The 24,046-nt window shown below is 41.6% G+C and overlaps 1 protein-coding gene across 3 annotated transcripts in view; it reads right to left on the bottom strand.

Annotated features, from left to right (window-relative positions):
• Nucleotides 1-10,969, bottom strand: part of LOC140729559 (cytosolic 5'-nucleotidase 1A) — a 71,706-nt gene extending 60,737 nt beyond the window's left edge. Inside the window, exon 1 of one of the 3 annotated variants that reach the window (XM_073049464.1) lies at nt 10,900-10,969. The gene's annotated coding sequence lies outside the window, so the exon portion shown is untranslated. The other 2 variants (XM_073049466.1, XM_073049465.1) reach the window with 2 other exon arrangements.
• Nucleotides 10,970-24,046: the final 13,077 nt, after the last annotated feature.

Genomic DNA, 24,046 nt, shown 5'->3' with positions numbered 1-24,046 from the left:
AAGAGATCCAGGCACATAAATGAGAATACATATAGTGTCAGAGCCTAATGAGACCATCTTACTGAGAGATTATATGTATACATAGTGTTTCTCTGAGAAATCTAGCACAGCTGCCTGTAAGCAAAAAACAGGTAAGACCCTGGTAACTACCTCTTCTGTTTCGTCCACTACACAATCCTGATGGTTGTTTGTGAAGTCCAATGTCAATGTCCAATCCACTCCACAGCATGAGGTTAGGTATAAATCAATTCCCACTCGAGGTCAATTCAAAGTGCATGAAGATTTTGTAATGAAAGGAAGGGAGGGAGACTTGGTCTTAAGTGTGAGTGGTATGTAGAGTAACGGTTGAAGGCGATGAGAGCTTTGGATGAAGCAATAATTTTCTCAGCAGATAATGATCCAAATGGCGCTACATTCCTACAATGTGTTCAATACTTCAAGGAAGCTAAAAACTGTTTATTTACTTGCCAGTTCAAATTCTATGTCTAACAATATCTTCCACAGTTGAAACATTCCTGGATTTCAGTAATACATAAATTAGATCAGATCCAAAATTATGCCTGTTCCCAAATTCACACAATATTTCAAGATTCAAAAATACCCTGACCAAACAATACAAGTCCTGAAACAGAACCTTCAGTTCTAGAACTAATACTGGACTTAATGGTTTAACGTTCTTGGTGACCAGAACTCAGTAGTACTCATTAATACAAATCTTACAGGTATGACACTCCTCAAAATACATTTATTTGATTCAAGCTCATGAATACTCACATTGGTCTAAACTTCATCAGGTTCAGGAGTCAACAATTTACTCACCAATTCAGAATCTGTTCAAGACAAAATCTTTTAATATACTCTCTAGCTAAAATCCAAGTGGATGCTGAGCCACCCAATTACCCAATCAGTAATTAAAATGTCAGACACACAGAAATACTATCAATGTATTTGCTCAGATAAGTTCTAGAAAAAAAATTCTCAGTTCAATTCCTAATAGGTTTCAGACACCAGTAAAATATCTATGCAGGTTCAAAATCCAGAAAAATACAATGCTGACGTCTTACAAAGGGAAAAAAATTCAAGAGTTGCTTGAATCCTGCAGAAGGTGAACAATTTGCTAGATAGAAAAGGCGCTAGCTGTTGATTTGTTTGTGTGTATTTTTCAAAGATGCTGAAGCTAATAATAAGTTAAATTCTCAGATACTTACGGAATTTAAAATGGAGCACTAAGAAATGATTCCAATGTGCAGCACTGGAGTTCTTCAATCTAATATGAAATCAATCGCAGGTACAGAAGAGCAGGATAACCAAACTACAAGATTTATATACACTACTTGGTCTCAAGGAAGTGGAATGATCTACATCAAGAACAAGGCGCTCCACTATACTGAATTACAAGGCTGAAACCACATAAACAGGAGTTCACTGCTTGCATTGCTTTAAATAGAAGCACTTGAATTCAAACCAAAATTCATGACTTCTACCAATCTCATGCACTTAAAGTAAATGCCTAATTGGAACCTTAAAAAATATATTTTAAATTAGTAGAGATCAAACTGTTATAATGTCTGCTTCTTAGTCTTTTTAAAATAGATTACACAAAGTTTTCCTAACCACAGATCATAAGCTCATGCAAAAATTCTCTCCTTCTTCTTATACTCCCTTTCCTCATGTGGTCGACAATAATTTCGTGTACAAGTAGATGCCTACAGACCAGTAAGATCCAATCTTCAATCTATGTTGAGTCAAACAACCTCTTTGGGATACTATTATTGATTTAACTGCCTATGGGTTGGAAAGTTAAAAGAAAGCAGGTAAGATCACTGCTTTTGGTCACTACTTAGGCTACGTCCACACTACACCGGATAAATCTGTAACCGAAGCTTTCTCTCTTCGTTTTTACCCTCCGTCCACACTAAAACGGCGTTTTCGTCCCCTGAAACCAGAGCTTTTTAGGAATGCTTTCCAAGGTGTATATTTTTGAAAACGCCGGATTGGCTGGATCAGTGTGGACGGGGTAACCGGAGACTTCTGAAAACGCTGTCAGATGGCAGCGTGCCATTTCATTGTTTTCTCGAACGCAACCTAACAATTTCAGAACAGATGGCAACGAAACCGACGCCAGAAGAGTTAGAAATGTACTCACCAAATACTTTGACCCATAACTTACTGAATAAGTAAGTATACTCACTTTGCCCTGGTTTCTGTCCTTGCTCGTATGAAGCTGGTTTACCTATTTATGCAAGTACTTCTCTGACAATAGATGTGTAACAGCCTAATGTAACATTGTATGGAAATACAAGATAACACTGATGCAGACATGTTTTATACATTTAACAAGGTGCTTTATTAATGCAACAGAGTTAGTCAGTTTTTCAATGTTCGTCGTCAGCCGGGTCAATCTGTCCGTGAACTCCGTCGGTTGCCTCCGTACGCTCCAGTATTTGGTTTTTTTTACTTTTAAGTTCTCCTGTGCAAAAACCAACAGCTGTCCATTGTTTTAAGTTTTTCTAGTCTGCAACTACACAAATGCGCACTTTTACCGCGAGATTCGACACCAAACCTGTCGCTTATTTTCGGTAGATGTGTCCTGTGCATGCCCAGGAGGAGAAGGTTCGCCGAAATCTCCATTTCAATGTGGACAGAGATATTTTTTAAACGCATAGTGTGGACGTCTATCATTTTTACGCGAAACCGGCGTTTTCAAAATTATCCAGTCTAGTGTGGACATAGCCTTACTCTGAACAGTTAAAAGAGCATGTGGGTTGTGTGCGATGGCAGCTGATTGAGGTTGGGTGAATTACTAACCATCAACAGATACAAAAGGATGACTAGCTAGGGGAAGTACTGGACATATCAAAAACAAAGACTCTTTGAAACAGCATTAGGAAAAAATAAAACTATCAAGCAATTCATATTGGGATTTTTTTGCTGAAAACAATTGCTTTGAAACACTCTGCTTAAAGGGGGATCAGTAATGAAGAGTAAATTAAATTCAGTGTTCTGCAGTAACCTTGCGTCTGCTGCAAGAAAAATCTCTGACTCAGTTGAATCTAAGTTTGGTTTATTTTTGCTACATTCTAATTCCTAATAATTATAAACTTAGGTCAGGAAGTGGTCTGTAGAATTGTGATAAAAATATACAATTTATGAATACCTCCACTAGCTAAGAAAAAGGTTTCAATCATCCCTTCAGACTGAATTTACAGCTAAATTTCTATAAATATAGAGTTCTGCAAGGCTGGCAGCAGGAGAATAAAGAAATGATAAACCACAAGCTGTTTGCTATCTGGACCCTGAGACGAAGTTATTTTTCTTTAATCTGCAAGACTTTTTCCACTATTTAAAATATATACTCAGTGTCAACTTTACTAGTTAAGGAAGCTACCTAATAAAGTGGGAACTGAGTGCATTTTTGCTGTGGTCATCAGATACTTCAAGGTTCACGTGCATTCAGAGATGCTCCTCTGCCCAGCACAGTTGTAATGCGTGGTTATTTGAATTACTGACACCTTCCTGTCCATCCTCCAATGATCTCTCTCATTAACAAGGCATTTTTACCCTCACAACTGCCACTCACTGGACTTTTTTCACACACCATCCTCTGTAAATTCCAGAGACTGTTGCACATGAAAATCCAAGGAGATTCTGAGATACTCAAACCACCTTGCCTGGCATCAACAATCATTCCATGGTCAAAGTCACTTAGATCATATTTCTTCCCCATCTGATGTTTCATCTGAACAATAACTGAATCCCTTGGCCACGCCTGCATGCTTTTATACACTGACTCGCTGCTACATGATTGGCTGAATACTTATTCACATTAATGAGGTGTACAGGTCAGGTGTATCTAATAAAGTGGCCAAGTGTATGTCAGAAATGGTTGGGGTGTGGGGGCAGGATAAACATGAAACCACAGAAATGACTGTTTATTGCAAACTATAATCGAAACATCTCGTCCTGCAGCTGGCTGACTGGTGATGCTTTTTAAGCTGAAGTGAGAAAGATTTTGTAGATTTTATGATAGATACTTCCCAAGGTGATTGTACATCAGCAATGTGTTGCCTAGGTTGAACCTACTGACATGATCAACACAAGTATTCTTGTGCAATAATGCTATTGTTATACTGTGGATATGTCAGGAGTTATAGCACATGTAATGCAAATTACAGCAAAGCAGATGAGAATCTGAAGGGGTCAGAAACTCTATTTCAGAATTTAATAAACCCAGCACCCAAATCCCAGAAACATTCAGCTCAACTCGTTCATTCTGACCAGGGAACATCCCTTCATTTTCACCCCATCACCAGCTCCCAGTCTATAACTCTCTACATCTGATTAATTCAAGTGCTCACCTACATACTGCTTAAATGCCGTCAGCAACCTAACTTCAACCACTCTCTCAGGCAGTGAATTCCTGATACTTCGATTCTCTGGCATGGGACCCCTCACACCACCTCTAGATCTCTTTCCCCTTACTCTAAACTAGGTTTATCGACTCTGAAGTGGGAAAGGCTTACTGCAGTCGACATTCTCTAAAACTTCCTGGTTTCATGTCCCTCAATTATGTCCCCTCTTCACCTCTTCTACTCCTGGGAGAACAGTCTAGTTGTTTCGCATAACTGAATTGTACCTATGCAGACTTCATCCAGGTCAGGGGTTCCCAACCTGGTGTCCAGGGATCCCTTGCTTAATGGTAGTGGTCCATGGCACAAAGGGTCCAGGTGAAGCTACTCTGTATCCATTCCCAGTACTATCATCTCCTTTTTACACTTTGATGATGAGAATGGCACATATCCCAGATGAGGTCTGAACAAGATTTTATGAAGTTAGAACATAATCACCCTATGCCAGCATTTATTGTCCAGACCAATAAAGGCCAATATTTGATATTCCATCCTAACCTGCATTGTCTACCCGAGGATCCACCTTCAAAAATATATGGACTTCTACAACAGTTTCTTTTTTCCTCAATACTCCATTCCATTCAAATGTTAATATTCTGCATTTTTTAGTCATAAATCAAAATGTATAACATTTTAGGTGGCTTAGCACTGTTGTAAGATGCCACGTAGAATAATACTGCACAGAGTACAAGACAACCATGTTTCCACTGAAATTGATCTCATACTGAATTTAGAAGCCAAATAATTGAGCTAACCCACAACTTGCAGTCACAAACTTAAGATCCATCTCTTTTTTTAAGGTTCCTTTGATTTGTCTTCCATATCGACCTCAGAATTCTCATCAAGGTTATAACACCTGCTCTAAGATTTCCTTTTTGTCTTAAACATCTCCACATCTTCCTTTTCCAGCACCTCTCCTCCAAAGCCTACCTCGATCAATCTGGCTTTATTTGCTCAAATCCTATTGGCAAAGTTTCTGACAATTATTTTTCCTCCTTTGCCTATGTAGCCCCCTCACCAGACTCGTATGCAACCTTGGCTCATTAACACGCTCTGCTAACAGCCACAGAACTCAGCGCCACCTTTCATAAACAATATATGTCTAGGGTCAGTATGATTTGGGGTTTAACCAAACAGGAATGTCATGATGCTTCAATTAAAGAAACCTCGTTTTGAGCAAGTACTGTGTAAATATTGCCCATAAAAAATTGTCAATCGGCAAGAAATAACAGACCATACACCGTATAAAATTATAAGGAAGTATATTTACAAATTTCAGCTTTATCGAAGTTAGTGAGAAAGACAAAACAGAAAAAAAATAAAGTGGCCCATTTTAGTTAAATAAATCCAAAGTGCTCCTGGAGCTCATGTTGAAGTTGTCTTTTTACTGATGCACTGGACCAACAGTCTGCGTGAAAGCACACACTGCATTCTGAACCATTTGAAATCAATCTTGAACAAACGGGATCCCTATCAAGAGCACTGGCCCTTCCTCCTTGGAGTCAGTCACTATCTGTTCAAAGCACTTTGTGAAACAGGGACGCTCCTTCCCACTGCATTCTGAGTCAACTTCCCTCCTGTCCTCTCCTCAACTTCCGCCAAAAAGACTGCTGTCCATCCCAAATCTCTCTCCACCCCATTCGCTGGAATTTCTCCAGATTCCGCCATCATGAGTGGCTGACACAATATTCCCAAGTTGAGCAGCAGAGCATCTTATCTCTAGCCAAAACAAAAACATTCTACCAGCAGGACCCACGGTGAAAATGAAATTTCTACAGCATGGAGGTAGAAACAGGGCCGTTACACTTGCAAAACTATCTACAGTGATATCCCTAATATAGATTTAGTAATGTAGAAAATGCCTTCATCAGCAAAGCTGATTAAAACTGAGTTCAGCACTTGAAATCAATGCCAATGAGACTGGTCACATTGTGGTTATGTTGCCAGACAAGTTAATCAGATGCTGTTGGATTCTGATGTTTTTAATCCAGGATTCCTTTGGAAGTCAGGAAAGAGGCACAAAACTTGCTTCATGGTCGACTTTGTAAGCGTTAGTAGAACAAAGACAGTTGAAAGCAGAGAGTAGTAGAGGTCTACTACGTGAAGGGAGATGGAAGCAAAAAGGTGATACCACTGCACATCAGCTCTTTTACATTACATAGACAAGAAAAAATTCCATTCAAATTCGCAGATAAGAGTCAGCTAATCAGAAAACCCGTATTCAAACAACACAGCACTGGAGAATTCAAAAATCACACAAATGTAACCGCTAGGGGAAACATTTGATAGCTGTATATTTAATAGCTGCTAATAACTGTGACCACTAGGAAGCATACAATTAATTGTGAAGCTACAAGGAAAATAATGAAACAGTCAGATCCAAACACTGCTTAGACTAAAATGCCAGATAACCATTCAAGTGCCAGATAGCAGTTCAAACCTTGTATGCCAGTTTAAGAATTCAATTTCAGAGCTGGTAACAATGAAATTTACCATGGACTTAAAGAGTTTTAGGTAATGAAATCTGCATCCAGCCTTCAGGTTGTTTTTGTCCTTTGTTAGCCTGACTAACTTTCAAGTGCCTTTGCAACCAATTCATTCATCTGATTCCATGAAGGGAAGTTCAGAAACAGCAGGTAAACACCATCACCAGAAGTTATTTCTGGATGCTGACCATATAAGCATGCTATACCCTGAGTGGAGAACCCTTTTGGTTATGCAGTTTCTCAGGCAATAACACTTTTCCAAACTAGTTCTATAAAGAAATTAAAGCTGTTTTTTTAAATTAAAGAACTTTATGCTACAAAAGTTCTGGGATCGCGAGGGGTTGTGCAAGACATGCACTCCCAGGAGTTTAAAACTGCTGGCAGTTTGCACTGTTGTGCCTCTGATGTAAAGATGGGTGTGAGTGGTGATGCACCATCAATAACTCACTCTGAGACGTAAAAGCGAGGTATCGGCTTTTATTGACTGGAAGAAGGAACGAGCAGTGAGTGACCACCATACTACATCCTGGAGACTGAGAGGCCGGGCTCAGACCTCCATCACCTCTATACAGGGGTCTGTGGGAGGAGCCACAGGAGCAGTCATCAGGGGGCGTGTCCAGACAGGTATATGTAGTTCACCACAAGTGGTGTGAATTCTGCCGAAGTCAATAACCATTTCCTTTGTGTTGTTGGCATTGAGGAAAAGGTTATTTGCTTGGCACCAGGCCAAGAGCTCTTCTACCTCCTCTCTGTAGGCTGTCTCACTGCTGTTGGCGACAAGCCCCACCACTGTCGTGTCATTGACAAAGTTAATAATGGGATTACTCGGGTGTTTGGTTGAGCAGTCAGGTGCAAGCCCACTGTACAGCAATGGGCTCAGCACACGGTGCTCGAGGGACACCTGTGTTAAGGATGATGGGGAGGGAGGAGTTGTTGTGAATCCTATATGAGGTCTGTTCGTTAGGAAGCCCAACACCCAATTTTAGCAGTGATGTATTTAGACTGAGGAGTCAGCTTGCTCACCAAGGTTTGTGGACAATAGTGTTAAATACCAAACTGAAATACAGTAATAGCACTCTGACACGTGTCCTTGTTTTCTAGGTAAGTCACTGTCGGGTGCATGACAGATGCTTTAGCATCTGTCGTAGAGTGGTTCTGTCAGTAAGCATAGCAGCGAGTGTCCAGTGTAGCAGGAATGGTGATTTTGATATATGCCATTACCAGCCATTCAAAGCACTTCATAAAAATTGGCAACAGTGCCACCAGGTGGTAGTCGCTTAGTAATAAAGGTGTAAAGTTCGTTAGTACAGGTATGATGGAGGCAAATTTGAAGCATGTTGAGACAGCAGCCTGGATGGGTGAAGTATTGAACATGTCCGTGAAGAAGTCAGTGAGCTGGTGTACATACTCCGGGTACTTGGCCTGAGATGTTGCCTGACCCAGCTGCTTTACGGAGGGGGCAGACTCTCTGTAGAGACCTTCTCATGCTTGCTGCTTTTACGGATAGCGCCTGCTCACCTTGGAGGGGGTTGGCCGGCATTGTGTTGCATGTCTCACAGCGTGCATAAAAGTTGTTTCATGTCGGGGAGGGAGGCATCACTAGTACAGCTGACGCAGTGTTCCCTTACATAGTCAGTAATGGACTCGATGCCCCGGCACACATGCTGGGGCTCAATATCAGACAAGTGTTCCTGAACTTTTTGTGCATAAGCAGTCTGCGTCCTCCTGATGCCCAAGATGAGGTTTTTCCTGGCTGCTTCGACAGCAAGCTGTTCTGCCTCCAGACTTGAAGGCAGCACTCTGGGCTTTTAGTAGGGAGTGCACTTCTGCATTCAGTCAGGGTTTCTAACTGGGCCACGAGATGACTGTTCTGAAAGTACCAATAGAAACATAGAAAACCTACAGCACAATACAGGCCCTTCAGCCCACAATGCTGTGCCGAACATGTACTTACTTTAGAAATTACCTAGGGTTACCCATAGCCCTATATTTTTCTAAGCTCCACGCACATATCCAGGAGTCTCTTAAAAGACCCTATTGTATCCGCAATGTCATTCTCCATTTTCACCAGCAGTCAGCATTATGGAGATGAAGTCAGAGATACCAAATAGGTTTAAAGGCTGGTGTGAAACGAAGGTATGGAGAACTTTGAAAATAAAACTGGGAATTTTGGAAAAGATGTATTGCTTACCCTAGATCCAACATTGATAAATCAGCATGAGATAGTAACTGAATTTAATATGGTGCACATTAATGCAAGCAGAAGGGTTAGTTATAGTCACACAGTCCTACTGATACCAACCCACAATCCCAGAAATCATGGATACAGACAGAAAACACAAAACACAAGAAGTAGGAGTAGAGTAGGCCAGATATCAGAATGAGGTTTATTATTACTGACATAATAACAGCAGCAGTACAATGCAAGGCATAAAAAATACAAGTTACAAAAATAGATACAGTAGATCAAAAGAGAAATAGCAAGGTAGTAGCCGTGAATTCATGGACTGTTCAGAAATCTGATGCTAGGGGGGAAGAAATTGTTCGAAAAATATTGTGTGGGCCTTCAAGCTCCTGTACCTTCTCCCTGATGCTAGTAATGAGAAAAGGACGTGTCCTAGATGGTAAGGGTCCTGAATGATGGATGCTGCCTTCTTGAGCCTTTTGAAAATGTCCTTAATGTTGGGAACAGTTGTGCTGATGCTAGAGCTAATTAAGTCTAAAACCCTATGCAATCTCTTTTGATTCTGTACATGGAGCCTCCAAGCCAGGCAGTGATGCAACCAGTTAGAATGCTCTCCACTGTACATATGTAGAAACTTGCTAGCCATGCCTTTGTTGGCATTCCTCAAACTCCAAATGAAGTGCCTTCTTTATGAATGGACCCAGGCCTCTCAGATGTTAACACCCCAAATCTTGCCACTGCTCACCCTTTTCAATGAGGACAGGTATGTCTTCTCCCAAACTCCCGCTCACAAAATCCCCATCAATTCCTCGGTCTTGCTGATATTGTGTATCTCACTCCTATACATCTATCTTTCTCATGCCATCTTAAATTCTGGTGATAACAATGGTGTCATCAGCAAATTTACAGATGGTGCTTGAGCTGTACCTCACCATATAGCCAGTGTAAAAAAAAGTAGAGCAGTGGGATAAACATGCTTCCTTGAAGTTTGCCTGTGTTGATTGTCACCAAGGAAGAGGTCTTCATTTCTTTCATCATTATTGGATGAAACTCCTCAAATGTCTAACCTTACAGGAATATCTTTTGCAAATTAGTTCAGTGACTGTAAGAACAACTTGTACTCCTCTCCTCCACCTCCCATCCTTTTATTCTGGCTTATGTACCCTTCCTCTCCAATCCTGATGAGGGGTCTCCACCTAATAAGTAGACTGCTTATTCCCTCCTATACAAGCTATCTGACTTGCAGAGTTCCTTCAGAATTTGGTGGGATTTTTTAAGAACATCAGGTGGGGTAATACACAGAAGTCTTATTTACTAGGCCTACATTCAAAAAATTATTTCAATTAAGATTATTTTCAAATGTAGTTTCCATGACCAAAATGTCCTTTTAAGCCCACGGTACAATAATAATTGAGGAAACATCTTATTCAAATAACCCATAATCAATTTTTACTCCATACAAATTGCAAATTTCCCCAATGTCTCGATAAACCCATACAAGGGAAACAAACCTTCCTGTTTCTGGTCCCGCGTTTGCGTTTTACCAGTGAACTTGCCCAACGATATGAGGAACTGTACGTAAATTTGGTTTCAATTCTTCACATTGGTCTCACCAGGTGAGAACGTACATGACTAATTAAATCCAGTCTTACAGAAGTTCAATCATTTATATTTAGTGGGGAAAGTTTTAAAATCAAAGAAAATCTTCCAAAAGCATTTTTTAAAACAAGGGAACTTAGAGATTGCAGCTCGTGACCCTGAGAAGCTCCAGCGATACAGAACACAACACCAGACAACCCCACCCAGAGAACACACTCACGATCACTCCCGATCCTACTGCCTGGCAGCAACGCTCCCCATCAATGCGCAGGCGCAACCGGGGACGCAAGGAATCCCTGCAATCTTCCCCAATCATTGCGCAGATGAAATTAGAACTACACCTCCCAGAACGCCACGCGCACAGCCCAGCGCAGGCGCAACCGGGGACGCGAGGAATCCCTGCAATCTGCCCCAATCATTGTGCGGATTGGTTGAGAACTACACCTCCCAGAACGCCACACGCACGGTCCGACGCAGTGCCGAGCAAAATCAGAGGGCGAGCTGGAGTCCCCAATGGTTATTGTGCAGTTAAAAATGAACATATCGGTATGCGATAAGCCACTGTAAGGTTTAATGGAACATAATAGCCTAGACAGGACATTATAGGGTTAATGGTTCATAGGACTGGACAATAGGATATAGATCATTGTGAAGTTTAGAGGCACACCTCAGGTGGTCTTTGAGGATTTCTGCCAGTAGGTGTTAACAACTTCTCTGTCTTTAATATGTCTAACAGATCACATGCCCGACATAGAACATGTGCAAGAATAAGGCTCTCTGGCCCAAGATTTGTGTGCCAAATTAAGTTAATCCCATCTACCTGCACATGGACTATATTGCTCCATTGTCTTGTCTGATCATATCCATGTCAAAGTATCTCTTAACCAACTACTCCCCCTGGGTGTATACCACACTCTATGAAAGAAACAAAAATTATCCTTACTGCTTATGTATTTATTTAGCGATACAGCACGAAGTAAGCCCTCTGGCCTTTCAAGCCTCGTTGCCGCAGCAACCCTCCACAAATCTAATGAACCCTAACCTAATCACAGGATAGTTTACAATGACCTATCCAGTATATCTTTGGAGGAAACCAGAGGATCTGGGGAAAACTCATGCATTCCACAAAGAGGACATACAGAGTCTCCAGACAGAATGATATTGGAATTGAACTCAGAACTCCGGAATGCCCCGAGCTGTAATAGTGTTACGCTAAGTGCTATACTTCCATGGCGCTCACATTTCTAACTGGTCCTGTTTAATCCTTTGACAACCTTCCTCATTATCTCCAACTTTTTTAGGACACCAGACTCCCAAATCAAAAACTGTTCAATGCTCAATCATGCAAAGAAAATACAGACGTTTAAGGATGAGTTTGGAAATTAAACCCAGTTAGATCCATTGGGTAAGTCAAATTTTTGCATGCCCAGCACTACTAGTCTCCTACAACAGACACTATCCTGGCCTCTGTCATTGAAAGAGATTCAAAAATGTGCTCAAAAGCTCTTGGAGAGAATGCAATATCCCCACTGTATCCTGGGAATCTCTGGCCTATAATCTCTTTAAGTGGAGAAGGAACATTCAGGGCGATATTGAGAACATCAAGGCCATAAATCAAGAGCTTACAGCCTTGAGTAAGTAGCAGAAAGAACAGGCTACCACAAAAGAGACCCCCCAAGCCTCCTCTCAATTACCACCTCCCACAAAGGTGGAAAAGTCAGGCCTGCCGAAGGAGTTCAGCCTGAAACATCGACTGTACTTTTTCCATAGATGCTATCTGGCATGCTGAGTTCCTCGAGCATTTTGAGTGTGTTGTTCATATTTCCTCTTTTCTGAAGTTTCCACAATGATTTCATCAGTCGTTTCAGATTCCACAAAACTGCCCTGGAAGTCATTCATCCTTGACCCTGAGGGACTGTGTGGTAAAGTTAGGTGTAAATGGCCATCTGCCTTGGGGGCCAGACTTTGCTCTGTCACTGAAGGCCAGCATGTGAAATGGGGAGGCAAATAAAATGTTAGCCTTTATATTGAGGAATAATTAGAAAAGTAAAGAGTCTTCTTGCAATCATAAGGGACCTGGTGTGGCCATAACTGGAGCATTGCATACAGCTTTGGTCTTAAATAAAAAAGAATATACTCTTATGGAGGGAGTGCAGTGAGGATTCATTAACTAAAAAGAATATGATTTTGATGTATTTTGCTTGCTTGTAGCCATTGACAATTTGGTGAAATAGCCTTCAAGCATTCCACTAGCATTTTGTGTGTGTTTCTTGAATTTCCAGCATCTGCAGATTTCCTCTTGTTTGCTTGAGAAGAATATTTTCTCTCTTAGGGATGTAAACCTGTGCACTTCTCCACAGCAGTGAGAGGTGGATGCACAGTTATTAAGTGTATTGAAAACTGAGACAGTAGATCTTTAGATGAAATAAATCACGTGATATGAGGAATAGCAATTAACTTTTGATACTAAGAGTCAATTACAAAGACACTGTCATTTTTATTAAACTAGATTTCATTGTTTTGAAGTGAGTTTTTGTATCGTGTAAAAAATCTTATTTTTAACAATATTTCTTTACAAATCACAAGTGTAATTGAATGCTTGTAAATCTCAAAGAATTTCTCAAGTGTTTAGTAACACTGTTAGCAATAACAGCTTAGGTAGGCAATGAGCTAGTGTTACGTACCCTTGTCACGTGACTGGGGTTGAAGTTATACTGGACTTGAGGTAATGGTCTTGTGATGGTGGAGTGACGTCATTTTCCCGCCAGTAGAGGTCATGTGACAGGTTTTTTTTACAGGGTATAAGAGGAATACCCCACCCTGTGGGGAGGGGCAGTTCGTGGCTGGATTTGCCATGTTGACTTCATGCCACTGCGTGATTTAATGTGATGACGCAGTTTAGTTGGAAAATGAAGTTTTAGCTATTGCCTAAAGTTTAAAAGGTCATTGCCAGCAGTTTCTTTACAATACTGTTAGTGGAGAGTGAAGATAAAAGTTTAGGAAGTTAAAGATCGAGGAGAATCGATTTTCGACGGTGGAAAGTTCGACCTTGTGTGATCCTCATTCAGAAGGATTTCGTTGACTGTTCTCATGTTAATCTCTGCTGGGATAGCAGGAGATTGAGGACAGAGTGTGGAAGAAGAGGTCAGTGCCTTTAAACCGTTACGTTTTATAAAATTCGATGTGGGAAGAGTTCGACGCCGGGGATCGAAGGACAACGGCGTGGAAGAGAATTTAAATCGCCTTAAAAAGTCTCTCCTTTTAAATGGACTGAGTATTTTGAACTTTTGGGCATATCACTTTAAGAACTGTTTGAGCTGCATCGATTTAAGAACTGTGAAGTTGCTGCACAGCAGCTGTTTTCCGGTTACATTAGTGTTTGTTTACTTTTGGGGGGGTTTGTTTTCAGTGTTTAATAAACGTGTTATTTGTTATAAAAACCCTTGCCTAACTCATATATATTTATTGTTGCCTGAATACGTAACACTAGGAAACAGACTTCACTAAATGTCAAAGCCTTTCTGTGAGTACAGCTGACTGTGCTGACACAGTCTCTGTACTGTATTTTGTTGTGTCAAGATGTTGTAAGGTGATCTCTCAGCAGAAGAAAGGAGCAAAGATCATGGACAAGTTTGTCAATACTTCTATAAGTAATAAACAGAAAGGTTCAAGAAACGTTGTCTCATTATGAACTTCTTTGGTTGCTGGTGATGGTGTATGAGTGATTAACTATTGGTTCAAGAAGAGTCCTGGAAACTCTGAGGATTGGTGGCCCTAGTTTTTATTACACTGGGCCAAAATGGTTTGCAAGATCATCCAGATCCAGGAATCTTCTTCGTATTTACAGCAGCTTAATATTCAGGACAAAATTGAAGCATAATAAGTCAAGTTACAAAAGATCCATAAGAACACTTAGCATTAAACCCTTAAACCATCTCTATTTCAGATGGCTGCCCTCCTTCTGTATATTTGCTTAGCTTTGTACTGTACCGAGGAAATACCAAGAAGATGCCTACATCTGCAGGAAGTGCCCCCAACTGCAGCTCCTGACTAACAAGGTCAAGGTCAGTGTTTCAGATTTTTTGATCATTCAGATCTCTTCCGGGGAAAGTATGACCTATACAAAAAGGACAGTTTACACCCGAACCTGAGGGGGACCTACACCTCTGTGGGCAGGTTTGTTAAAGATGTTGAGGAGGGTTTAAACTAATTTGACTGAGAGATGGGTAACAAGTGATAGGACTGAGAATGGGGTAGTTGGTATACATCCAGATGCAGTGGGCTCAACCACAAGCTGCTCTAAAAAGCCATCTTGTAGGCATTCTACAAGTGAGCTGTGAGGAAGGACAAGCAGATGACAGGAGATAATTGCAGTCAGTGGAATGAGCTAAAGTGTAACATGAAGGTAAAATCGAATAGGGTGATGATTACAAGACTGACAGTGTTATATTTGGAAGCACACAGTATAAGAAATAAGATAGGTGATCTTGAAGTGCAGTTAGAGATTGGCAAGTATGACATTGTGGCCATCACTGGGTCATGGCTGAAAGAAAATTGTAGCTGGGAGCAAAACATCTAAGAATACAAATCGTATCGAAAGGACAGGCAGGTAGGCAGAGGGGATGGGGTTGTACTGCTGGTAATATATGAAGTCAAATCCTTAGGAAGAAGTGACATAGGATCAGAAGATGTAGAATCCTTCTGGGCAGAGTTAAGAGACTGCAAGAGTAGAAAAACCCTGATGGGAGTTATATACAGTCCTCCAAACAGTAGCCAGGATGTGGGATATAAATTACAATGGGAGGTAGGAAAGGCAGGTAATAATGGCAATGTTACAGTAGTTATATGGATTTCAATATTCAGTTAGGTTGGGAATATCAAGTTAGTGCTGAGTCCTAAGAGAGGAAACTTGTAGAATGCCTACAAGTTGGCTTTTTAGAGTAGCTTGTGGTTGAGCCCACTAGGCGAAAGGCAAAGCGGGATTGGGTGTTGTGTAATGAACCAGATTAGATTAGGAAACTTAAGGTACAGGAATCCTGACGAGGCAGTGATCATAATATGATAGAATATTGAATTGAATCGATTTTGTTACTTACATCTTTCATATATGAGAGGTGATTGATAAGTTCGTGGCCTAAGGTAGAAAGAGATGAGTTATTAACTTCAAACTTTCTGCATAATCACTCAAAGAATTGACCTGCAGTTGCATGCAACAAGAGCAGTATAACTGAACTCCGTCTACCTTGGGCCACAAACTTATCAATCACCCACCTGTGGACACTTTCTGCAGGTCCAAGATCCGTATGCTCCACAACCACTGGTCTAAGTGTGTAAACTTAGGAGGGGACGATGTTGAAAAATAAATGCTTGGTTTTCTGAAATTGACTCCTTCTACCTTAGGCCACAAACTTATCAATTGTATTAGTAATGATCTTTCAAGAATCATAGGATTCTGGAAGGCTTCCAGAGGACTGCAAAGTTACTTCACTCTTTCAGAAGGTAGGGAGGCAGAAGAAAGGAACTTATAGGCCAGTTAGCCTGACCTCAATAGTTGGGAAGATGTTGGTCCATTATTAAGGATGAGGTTTCAGGTACTTGGAAGCACTAACAAAGTAGGTCAAAATTTTCTTCAGGGGAAATCTGGCCTGACAAACCTGTTGAATTTTTTTTGAGAAAATAGCAGGCAGAAGAGACAAAGGAGTCTGTGGCTGTTGTTTACTTGGACTTTCAGAAGGCTTTTGACAAGGTGCTGCACATGAGGCTACTTAAGATAAGAGCCTATGGTATTACAGGAAAGATACTAGCATGGATGGAAGATTGGCTAATGGGCAAGAGGCAAAGAGTAGGGACAAAGTGGGCCAATTCTGGTTGGCTACCAGTGACTAGTGGTGTTCTGCAGGGGCTGGTATTGGAACTGCTTCTTTTCACATTATGTGTCGGTGATTTGGATAATGGAATTAACGGCTTTGTGGCCAGCTTTGCAGATGATATGAAGTTAGGTGAAGGGGCAGGTAGTGTTGAGGAAACAGAGAGTCTGTAGAAGGATTTAGACCGATTGGGACAATGGGTAAGGAAGTGGCAAATGGAATATCGTGCCGGGAAGTGTACCGTCATGCACTTTTATAGGAGGAATAAAGGCAGAAACTGTTTTTTAAATGGTCTGAAGGTTCAAAAATCAGAGGTGCAAAGGGACTTGGGAGTCCTTGTGCTGGATTCCTTAAGGGTTAACTTGCTGGTTAACCTTTAGGTGGTGAGGTGGCAAATGTAATGTTATCATTATTTTGAGAGGACTGGAATATAGGGTCAAGGGTGTAATGCTGAGGCTTTTAAAGGCATTGATCCAGCCATATCTACTTTCCTCGCAGTGTGTTGCATATACAGCTAGACAGGGAGTTAACTGTCTTAAAAATAATCTGGAAGCTTTCTTCAGGGCTTTTAATGAAATAACTTTGTGAAACTGCAGAAAGTTAAGCAAAACGCATATTAGCTTGAAAACAGTATCATCACACGCCTGAATATAATAATATTAGTTATTCTCTCCATCAGCGTTAAACAAGGTAATGCACATGTGCAACATTCTGTAGCTATGTCGTGGACTGGTGTCAACTTGTGTCACTACAATAGCTTGATAGCAATGAACGATAAGCACAATACTTCCTTCAAAGTTCATCTGCCAAATGTTTACCAATGTTAAGAAGGCTTAAGACTCACAGATATTGCTGTTTCAAGGGCAAATAAAGAGTGGCGAGAGATGGATGTCTTTCTGCCATGTTTGCTCCAAGTTGAAATCCAAATTAACTCCAACAAACAGGAAGTGATGTTTGTACAAAATGATCTACGTACAAAATGAACAGTGCCTCTAGAAACAGAACACTTCCTGCCTGACATCCAAGATGTCAAATTTAACTACGGAAACTAAAAGTGAAATGATTGTTTCATTAAGTCTTTGGCAAAGAAAGGAAAAAAAGGACGGTCTCAGAGACTGGTCTTGAAAACAATCTTATTGACCAGTCTTCAACTATTCCCGCTACGAAAATGTCATACTTGCTCATGGTAATGTCTGATGACCAGACTGGGGACACAGTGCACACCCAGAATGACGATTGGGCAAGGTACCTCTAAAGTGAGTTGTGCCCTGTTAATATATCCTCCAACTCGCTGTACCCTTCAGAGTCAAGAAAGGGACAGACTTCACTAAGATAACTTTGGATTGGAAGAGTTTCCTGCTTTGTGATGCACTTCCTCTGCATACATCTGTCTTTGAAGACCAAGAAGGATTCTAACCTCTGCCAGATTTGTCCCAGTTTGTGTTAGATTTTTATTTTAATTTAGCCCAGTTAATGATAGATAAATACCTACAGTGCGATCTCTATGAGCTTGAATGTGGTAAAGCCTTGAATTCTAATCCTGCTAATAAACAGAAAATACGTAAACTGCGTCAATGCAATGTCACATACATTGAGGAGCATTTGATGGCTCTGGGCATGTACTGCTTGATGCACCATCAATAACTCACGCTGAGACTTAGGAAGCGAGTTATCGGCTTTTATTGACTGGAAGAATAAACAGCACTACATCCTGGGGAAAATGAGGGAGAGCAGCAGCCCACAGTCGCCTTTATACAGGGGTCTGTGGGAGGAGCCACAGGAGCAGTCAGACAGGTATATCTAGTTCACCACACTGCTGGAGTTTAAAAGAATGAGGCGAGATCCCATTGAAACCTATTGAATATTGAAAAGCCTAGATAGAGTGGATTGTGGAGAGGTTGTTTCTGATAGTGGGTAAGTCTAGGACCAGAGGCCATAGCTCAGAGAAGAAGGATGCCCATTTTGAACAGAGTTGAGGAATTTATTTAGCCAGAGGGTGGTGAATCTGTAGAATTCATTGCTGTGGACAGCTGTGGAGGCCAAGTTATTGAGTATATTTCAATCGGAGGTTGACAGGTTCTTGATTACTTGGGGCATCCAAGAGCAGAATAGAAATTGGGACAACCCACAGTGTGTGGGATAGACAACAGAATGACATTTCCTGTCACCATACTGATCTCGAATAATAAGGCATCCCAGTGATATTTGTCATATTCTGGTGATTTCAAATCATTGTAAACTATAATGCAGTGTGCACTATTCCAGATTTAAATGTAGTATGGTTTGATAAATATTCTGGCTGTAGTTTGATTGCCATCAAGTGGTAATTCATTGGAACTACATGAGAAGTGAGAAGAATAACAAGACTGGCAAGAAGAGTTTTTAATGGAGAAATTTGAAGTGTGTGTTAACTCACCACATGCTGAAATAAACATAATAATTGATAACATAACTGGCCTCAGATGTAGGCATATTGAAGCTATAATTTTCTTCAGTCCTTCTTAGAAGTGATGGACCATTTATCAGTAAAATCAGGACAAAGCGTTTGATTAACAGTGATTGTTTCAGACAAGAAAATATGGAAATTGGCTGTCAGAGAATAGCAACTGTGGTTTTGCTACCTATTCTCTTATTTGGTATGCAAATGTGAATATGTCAAAATTTGTTGAAATGAAGTGTTAAAGCAATTGTTCAAAGTTCAAATTCTGAATAGGGTGGACAATTCAAACAAAGCTAGCAGCTGAGGTACAGGAGGTTCTGCAGATACTGGGAATAAGTATTATGAAAGGTCTTGGTCTGAAACATCTGTTTTTTCCCCTCCCCATAGATTGTGTGTGATCTGCTGAATTAAGTTATTTGTGAGTGCCAACAATCGACTGGACAGATGACACCTTCAGTACCCGTGCAGATGGAGCACAGCCGCAATCCACCCAGTCAAGATCAGATGGCTCAGCCGGTCCTGGATAGACTTACTCTTCGTATCAGAGTATGATACCTCTTCATCATGGTCAGACCCATTGATGATATACCAGTGTTGTTCTCTGAGCACTGCCTCCTTCATGCCTCCTGTCATCAGAAGGCAGTCTGGGAGGCATGGAAGTTGAGTGTTAAGCTGCTGACCCCAGATAACGTGAGGAACTAAAGAGGGATTACACACATTGGAGAATTCCTGATTCCCCTGTGCACTGGCGGGAAGTGACAATGTGAACATCAAGAGGCTCTTCATCCTCAAAAGTATTCAGAATTGAATACAAAGTCAGAAGGAATTGCTCCAACTCCAGACATACTTGCAGCAACTTCACCTGAAGTTCTAGAAGATGGATGTGAGGGAAGAGCAAGCCAGCTCTTTGCCCTAGAATCCTCCAAGATCATCGTCTATTCCAGAGTCCACTCAGTGGAACAGGAAGAAACATGCTTCCATTTCTTCTTCCAAAAGGTTCACAGGAGGGATTTTGTCATCCACAGTGTAAAGAAAGGACGGCTTAGCAACAGCCTGGCATATCAAGGATCTGGAAGTCTTTCAGTGCTGGTCAGTACAATAAAAAGGCCACAGGTAGCACAGCCTCCAAAACATCTTATCCCTCCATCACAGAGGTCTTTAGTGACAGCAAACAGGTGAGTCTGGACCAAGACCAACTTTGGAGGAGTTGACAGGATCCATCAATTCCATTGATTTGAATAGAACTCTTTGAAGCGAAGTCTTTCCGACTGAGTTGTGCTCACCTCTGTGGGACCGGATGGGCCTGGACCTATTGGAAGTGTATAACACCATGCTTCTGGCTGGCAGCAAATTACAATGGATGGAGAAGGGCGTCATTACAAGCAGAAGAGAGAGAGAGAGAGGGATAATGTCAGGAATTGGAGACCCTTCTCGTTGTTGAATATAGATTATAAAATCCTGTCCAAGGCCATCACCAACAGACTAAGTCTGCTCTGAATCAGATAAACCACCTAGACCAGATCTGTCGTGTACCACACAGGAAGATCTCTGGAAGCTCAGGACAACGTTATCCATGTGCAAGATAAGGGTTGGACAGCTGCCTGGTCAGCTTGGACCTAGGGAAGGCCTACGACAGGATATCACACAGGTACATGATAGACATGTTCTCCGAAATGTGTTTTTGCGAGACAAAGATGGAGTTAAGATGGTGCTAAACGGCAACTCCTTTGCTTGCATCTTCGGAAACAGCTCTATTTCCATCTTTAGTATCTTTATTTTTCCCTTTGAAGACCCTGACCTGGAGTTACACGCTGACTTCGGTTCTTTGTGGGAATGGGACCCACTCTCGGGGTTTCAGGATTGGCCATTGTTCGGCACGCCAAGGGGTTGGCCTGAGAGGCGGCCTAGTATTTGGAAGCCTAAGATGATGGGGTTCTGGAGACGGGTGGATCGAGGATCGGTGTCACGGCAGGAGACTCGTGAGTTGTTGGGCAAGCCAAAAAAACTGTCGCTGTGGGCCCAAAGACCCGAGATCTTTGTGATATTCGGGCACAGAGCTTGTAAAAAGTGACAGGATGACTTTTTAACATCATAAACCAGCGGGTTGTTGTTATGTCTTCCACTCGCTGTGAAAATGGGGGACACCTCCCCCTCCCTTATTAGGGAGAGAGAGAACCTGTGGGTTGCCAAATGCCGGATGAATTGCAATAGTCTTTGGGGTAACTGCAAGGTCTGTGTCTTCGCTATCGCTTAGTTCATACTTGTGCTTGGTAGCGGGTGTGCTTTTTGTTTTGCCAGTGGGGGGAGTTGGGATTGTTGCCCGCCACTACTTACGCGTGGAATGAGGAGCTTGTGGGGGGGACTTTAGGGTTCTCATGTTTAACTGTCGTTCATTCTTTGGGGCACTTCTGTTTTCGTGGATGTTTTGCAAAGAAAAAGCATTTAATAATGTATATTGTATATATTTCTCTGACATTAAATTGAACCTTTGAATCTGAATTGGATCTGACTGCTCTACACCGATACCCTCAGAGCGGTCCAATTCAATGGGTGAAAGACAGACAGCTTTGCCATCAAGTCTGGAATCAGGCAAGGTTGTCCAGACCCCCCAGTCTTGTTCATGTGCTCTATAGAGCCCCTTGCCAAATCCATCAGGAAAGCGGAATCATAAAAGGGGTGACATTGCCAGACTGTGGAGGTATCCAGGTGATAACTTCCCTGTACAGATCGCAGATATGATCATTTTGAGTTGGCATCAGTGGCCAGAGTTAACTGCAGGAAGTGTGAGGCCATGCTCTTTATCAACTGGCCCAATCAATCCAAGGTCCCCTTCACCATTAGGTCTGACTACCTGAAGGTCCTGGAGATCTGTTTCGGGGGAGGGGAGGGCAGAGGTGTGTAACAGGAATTGTCTATAGCAGATTGGGAATGTTAAAAAGGAACTTGGACTGTGAGAATGGCACTCCACCTCAATAACTCTGAAGAACTTGGTCATCAGGTATGACGTACTCTTGGGCCTGCTGCTGTATTTGGCGCAGTTGTGGCCCTTCCATACTCCTCTGACTTGAAAATCACCCAGGCTGCCTTTTGTTTCATCTGGGGATTCAAGATGGAACAAATCTGTAAGGCTGCAATGCATGAGTCCCTGGACAATGGAGGTAAAGGTGTACCGAATGTCACCCTCATCCTGATGACCACCTTTGTGTGTGTATCAGCTGAGAATGGGACCAAAATATGTGGGCCTCCAATGTCATTACATGCTAACCATTTCTTTTTAGAAATACAGCATGGTAACAGTCCCTAGCCCAATGAGCCTGCACCTCCCAATTACACCCATGAGACCAATTAACTTAATAACCCAAACATCATTGGAATGTGGGAGGAAACCAGGGCACCCAGAGGAAACTCGTGTAGTCATGGGGAAGACATACCAACTCCTTACAGACAGTGATGGAATTGAACCCAGGTTGTTGCTGCTGTAATAGTGTTTTGCTAACCGCCATGCTACTGTGCCAACTCCAATAGGTTCTATCTGTCAGTGTTGGAAAGGATGGATCAGGCCCCGTTGCCATGCAATGTTCCAATCAACTGGATGTTGCTGTATTACCCATCCTTCATGGAAAAGTTCTTCCGTTTCAACACCTTTGACCACAAATCCACCAGGTAGTGGTCAGTATAGAATAGCCTGCAGATACTACCGGATGAAAACTCAATGGACACTGTGGAGTGTTTCCCTTAGTAGACAATCCAAATCATCTTGCAGAATGCCTCATTGCCAGAACTCCCCTGCAAGCACCATTACCTTACTTGGCTGGTGGTTAGAAGAGCTCTTCCTGTCAGTTCCTTCCTGTATAGTTGGAAAATATAGCGGTATAGCTGTCCCCAGGACGACTACATTGAGTATGAAAAAGTTGCCCACCTTTTTACAGGCTGTGAGATTGTGAAGAGCACATAGAGACAGTCACAAGGACCCTCGTCAAAGTTCATCCCAAGCAGATGCCTAACAGAGGACTCTCTGATCTATGGGATCTTCCCTGGGGCATGCACAGACTCAGATATCAAGTGCTGCTGGAAGATCATCAACTCAGTGAAAGATACTCCTTGGTCTGCCTGAAACTTGTTGGGCTCCCAGTACAGCAAGACGCCCGTAGAGGAATGCTTCAGGAGTATATGCTGAGGGATGCCCTGAAGCATGGTGCAGCCAACACAAAGGCTCTGTGGGAAAGTCCACAGTCTCGTGTTCTTTAACTACTGGACACAGACAGGCAGGGAAAGGTTGGGTTAGTAAGTCCTTTAAATATTGTATTAGTGTATCACCCAGGTATTTGGTGGTGGCTGTGGTGGGGGGGGGGGGGGACATATGAATGACAGTAGTGTAATAGTTTAAAAAAATAAGTTAACACTATTGAATGCATTGTTCACAAAGGTACACAAATGTAAAGGATTTGCAGTGTTTATTCTTTAGGTATATGTATATATATTTATTTATGTATAAAGTTGATTTTGAAGTAACAAAATGGCCCTATACATGACCTACTGAGTGAAAATGGCAAAGTTTATGTACACTTTGTGATTGCGTCAGACTCCACCTCGCTGATCTCCTTATGTTTATTGTGGAGGAGAGATTGAATATGAAGGCTTTCCTAGTTTTCAGGAATATGATCCACACTGCAAAATACATCAACTCCTTGAATTATTGGAAACAGATTAAGTCATTTTAAACTAAAAACAGAGCTCATTTCTTTCAAATAGTTTATCACATTTTGATGGAACAGATTGTCAAGTGAGAAACTCCACATTGTGAGGCACCAAATGGTCAATTAATATTATTACACAGACTTTGCAGGTAAACCACCAGAGGATGTGTGGTCTAAATTTATTTTAAGTTTATTTGTATCTGTTCAAATTGTAGAAGTTCCTCTTCCAAGTACAAAAGCCAGATGAATGTTTTGTGTGTCTAGCTGTGTGGGGGCAGGGATAGGAATTCCAAAGGGCGTTCCTCTTTGCTGCAGGTGCATTTTTTGTCATGCAGGTGTGGCCAGTTTTGAGATTTAGTTTTC

This window comes from Hemitrygon akajei, chromosome 6 (genome assembly GCF_048418815.1).
Source record: "Hemitrygon akajei chromosome 6, sHemAka1.3, whole genome shotgun sequence".
Classification (NCBI taxonomy): domain Eukaryota; kingdom Metazoa; phylum Chordata; class Chondrichthyes; order Myliobatiformes; family Dasyatidae; genus Hemitrygon; species Hemitrygon akajei.
This window is presented reverse-complemented; position numbering and strand designations above follow the sequence as displayed.